Below are 4,975 nucleotides of genomic sequence, written 5' to 3' on the forward strand. Positions count from 1 at the left end.
CCAGCTCGATATTTACCGCTCTCCGCAGGTGTTACACTTTTTCGTTGGACTCTACAGAGTCGTGAGAGTTGAAACTCGTATTTAGGTGGCCCGAACTAGGCACTAAATCTCCGCGGAATCCTCTTCGAATTTCTCGAAACCTTTCATAGGCCGTGCGAGGAGAAACTTCGAACACGAAATTCAAATGCGGATTCAAATGCGAATTCAAATGCCGAAGCTAGTTTCTATCCGGTGAAAAAGGAGAGGATCAAGGGGGAAGTAGTCGAGGCAGCGAAACGTTTACGTTCGTTGAAACAACGGTGCGTTTCGCGGATCCGTTTGCAACGAGAGCAGCGCGGAGGATATCGTGGAACGGCAACGGGCGCGGTTCACTGAATATTTCCATGCCGGCGCCGCGCAGGATATCGCGGAGGTACCGTAAAGGTGAAGAAGCGGGTCGTCGTTGCCGGATCGAATTCCGCGCGTACCACCGCCGAACCACATTAATTTTCAGCGTGCGCGCTAGAATTACGCCGGATCCTTTCGGCGAGAAAAATGGAAGGCAAGAAAACGATGGGCGTGTAGCAGCGTGTGCAACGGCACGATAAGTACTCCGCTCCACCTTTCCTTCCCTCCTTGGTGTCCCTCTGTACGCCGTTGGCTCTTCGCCTCTCTATGCGGATGCAGCTCGCTGCAACTGCACTTTTTCGTGTCTACGAGCAATGCTACGGGAGTACCGTAAAGTCGGAGGTGCAATACGTTCCAGAATCGAATTCCGGACGCGTCTGTGCGAGCCGCATGAATTTTTCTCGCTGCTGCTATCCGCTTTCCGCCTCATCTCGTCGATCGGGGGAAAATAATACCGCCTAATAACGAGAATCAAACTTTACGATATTTTACACGGCCTATTAACACTATTTCCATGAAGCGATGTCAAAAGACACCTTTTGAAATTTTCGCCTAAAATTATTATCATTAGTTTTTCCTCGATTTAATTAATTAATTTAATAACCAGTATAGGAAAAGCCAAAAATGTAATTGATGAAAAAGTATTAAATTAGTAAGAATAATTTTAAGCTAACATTTCAGGTGTCTTTTGACATCGGTAGAAATAGTATCAATATTCGTACCCGATTAAAAATTGAATCACTTTTTTAATATTGGATCGAACAGCTTAAAGTCATTTAGGGTATTGAAAGTTAATTTATTTTGTAATTTTTATCAATAAATTAACATAGTTGCTATTCGTCTCGAATAAAAACATTTTTAATTTCTAATTTGAAACATGCTATTCGTAGATTCATGTATATTAATCGGAGTGACTTTATATGTGTAATGAATCCCAAAACAGAATCTGTCCGTCTGTTAATTTGTCCCAGAGTAAAGAGCAATGACAAGGCAGTAAACTCAGTAGACTGCTGCTACTAATAATACAGGTATTAAATAAATGAAGATGTCACGTTTCGATACACTGATGAAGATCTCTGGTAAAGGCTATTGGCAGCGACGGAGTGTAATTCCGGATGGTTTTGGGTCATCTGGTCGATCGATCGCCCGTTTCATCTATTATTGAAATATAAGCACCGGGACGTAACATCATCAATTTTTATGTTTCCGGTTGATAGCAGCCGGATTGTGCAAAACGATTCATGGGAAATTGGTTGATCCGTAACTGCTCGCCACTTCGAATGCAAAAAAGAGAGAAATTGCTACGCAATCGAGATCGCAGTTATACATTTTGATTGACATTATGATTTATCACCGAAAGGACGTGCAGACTGAGCGGTACGTTAAACGTTCGTTGTTATAAATGAAACGAGAGATTAGCGGAACTTATATCGGACATAATGTACTAACTGTAACAGCAGCGAAATCTAGTTGGAATTTATTTTTACGCCAACAGGCTTTTATACCGCTAATCTTTATCGAATAACTAAATTCACGTGGACGACCGAGTATTCGATAAACGCAGACCCGATCGATAGAAAGAATTCCCTCCGATTGTAAAAACTCCCGACACGCAGTTTTTATTCATAGGAAACGAAGGGACGTCACTGAATCGCCGTAAAAATTCATGAAACGAGACGAGGAACATAAAATGTGACAAATCGTATTAATTACCTGTGACGTATGAAATATGAAACGCTCGAAAGTTTCGCGATTATATTTTAATTTCAAAACTATCCTGGACAGTTTCGGGGAAGCGACGTTATGCTGGGAAAAGACCGACGTCGCGACGCACGGCGAATTTCCCTATCGATCTGAGATCCGTTCGCGTTTCAATTTTCGCGAAATTTCGTTTGCTAAAAATCGTTCGAACGCGTGTAACAACAGGATTGACGCAGAATTCACGGTGTTACGGCTGTGTCCAGAGGCTGGCGTACGTCGACAGGGCCGTAGAATTCTAGAAGGGGGTCATCATACGAGGCCGGCTCCGCCGAACGCACCGAGCCAGGACAGTATACGAACGTCATTCGGCGCGGACTGAGCGGGCGAAAGGCGCGTTGTACCTGCGAGCGAATACCGCACTTTTCGAATCTGAACTCACCAGTCTCTCGCGTTCATTCGTTCCTATCAGTGCGAAATTAACGTCCGATAATTATATATCGATTTTGTGATCGAATTGTTCCACGGCGAACGGAGGATTAATCGAGTTGCACGTCTCCACGCGTGTGATTTATAGTAATCAAGGTGAGTACGCGAGGCTCCCATCGATTTTTCATTTTGTTCTCCTTTTTAACTTGAGATTCTCTCGACGTTCGATGCAACGGGAAATATGATCCAACCAAATGATTCTACTTTTTATTATTTTCGGTTCTTTCAACGAAGGGGTAAAAGTCGTAGTGTCGGAAATGGTACAGCTGTTCTGTTAACAGACCTACGTCGTGCTGCTATAGGTTTGCAAGGGAGATAACTTAGAACCTCACGTTATATTTAAACGTATTAGTGTTAGTAGTTCGAAAAAGTGACTTACACGATTATTATTGAACTACGAATTCCATTTGTATAAAATATAAACTGTGTTTAACACTTAATGCAATTTAAAATGCATTTTCAAAATCGATATCGAATTAATCACCATAATGCAATTTTGCGATAGACCTTATCTCATTTTCTATTTATAATAGAACTTCGCGATTGTTTAACCGTGAAAGATGGATGCCTGTAATAGGATTTTGTGATGGATCTGTTTAGCGGTAGACGGATCTTCCGTCTCACGGTTATTCTACATCCACTGTTTTATTTACGAGCGAAGAGACTCTTTCTGTGTCGAGTGTACGGACACTTGGCGATCTCGCGATGCCTGGAGTGAATCGCGCGTGTGTAGCTATGTTTAGTCATCTTCTTATTCTAGTTGATTAAAAATGCCTCGGTGAAGTCGTGAAAAGAGCTCGAGCTCGGCCCGCGAGATCTTCATTAAATTCGCATTATCCGCGCCGGCACCGTTCCTTCCCATTTAGAGCTTTGCAATTTTTTAACCGTATATCAATTATACATATCGCGCTCGTGAAACAGTTTCCTCTGGCACCGTTCTACTGAGAATTACCTTTGAACCGGCTCTTTTCACTTCTCGCGTCTATTCGAAATCCCATCTTGTTAATGGGAGAGAAAAGACTTCATTTTTAAACAGTCGCTTTGACACGACGTACGAAATAATTAATTATTTCTATGCGACGATAATAGGTAATTCTGTAACGAGATTATTATCCGCGTTTGGATTGAAATTAACCCTCGGTTCACTTCTACTCGCAATCTCCGCAACGTAGCAATTACACGATTTTTTGCTGTGAAACGCCAAAAAATTCTGGGATAAACCGTTGCGACGAGGCGCGGTGGCGAGTCACGTGCACGCGATTTTCTCCATTTATTTAACATGCCGCGTTCCTTCTTTTTTACTCGCCAGTTAGAAATTACAACGGTGGAACAACGTGGCCTCGGTCGCGTATTTTCATCGGGTAACGCGGCACGCGTGAAATTCAACGAATCGCGTAAGTCCGAACGGATTACGGAGTCAATTAAAAATCTGATGCCTTCACGGATCGGAGAGTTTCCTAAATGCCATTAGTAAGGATTACGGTAATCGTGTTCCAAACTTCGCTCGCTCCTGTCCATCGAGGAAACGAGATCGACCAGCGTGCAATCATTCCACCGTGCCAGAAAGATTTTTTACCCCTTCCCCTTCTGTAAAGGCTGAACGCAAATCTACTTTTGATATAGCAGCAGTCGTCGTTACGTTTGCCTACGAAATTCTTAAAGCATATCGCGAACGGGTTCAAAACTCGGCGTACGAGCAAATTAATTAATTCCTGTGAAATCCGTCGTACACACGTGTCCACTTGTACATGCACTTTCTAAACCGGGAAAGAATGCAATTTCTATGAACGTAAGCGGGAAGGTATACCCATATATAAGTGTGTACCTAGTTTTCCTGAAACGCGTTTCTCGCATGATCGTACTTTTTACACGATGTACAACACGTAGCACACGTCTCCGCGCGAATATGTGCCTCGAGTATTAATTATTCCCGCTTTCCTCGCATTCCTTACGCCCGACGGTTACGTGCACCTTTTGTTAAGACCGTACTTTGGTTGTTGAAGATAGATGCTGCTGCTGCTGCTCGATAATGAGTCATCTTAGAGACAAGCGAGGCCGACCCAAGCCGACTGATTCCACTTACTGGGAATGAGAGTCAGCGTTCGGAATTAAGGATGTATTGGCTATACAGTCAATCCCAAAAGTTTATACACTTTAGAAACGCATTTTTTAAAAAGAAATCAGATTTCGGAAGAACATTGCTAATAATAAACAACAAAAAAAAATTTTCGATTTTTCCGAGATTTTTCCAAGGGGTACCCCTTCAATTTCTTCCAAATTTTCGTTTTTGGCCAATATTTTCTAAACCGTTGGAGATACGGGAAAATTGCATCAGATCTTTCTTGTAGAGGACGACGAGATCTACAATTTCCATGTAAAAATTTTTCGCTAACGTCAATAG

At 42.5% G+C, this 4,975-nt stretch overlaps 1 protein-coding gene across 1 annotated transcript in view; it reads left to right on the forward strand.

Annotated features, from left to right (window-relative positions):
- Nucleotides 1-2,429: 2,429 nt before the first annotated feature.
- The window catches only part of LOC108631739 (neurogenic locus notch homolog protein 3), a 21,451-nt gene continuing 18,905 nt past the window's right edge, over nucleotides 2,430-4,975 (forward strand). The window contains exon 1 of the mRNA XM_018035889.2: nucleotides 2,430-2,670. The gene's annotated coding sequence lies outside the window, so the exon portion shown is untranslated. The remainder of the gene's footprint in view (nucleotides 2,671-4,975) is intronic.

This window comes from Ceratina calcarata, unplaced genomic scaffold (genome assembly GCF_001652005.2).
Source record: "Ceratina calcarata isolate Rehan_Ccalc_2016 unplaced genomic scaffold, ASM165200v1 scaffold93, whole genome shotgun sequence".
NCBI lineage: Eukaryota > Metazoa > Arthropoda > Insecta > Hymenoptera > Apidae > Ceratina > Ceratina calcarata.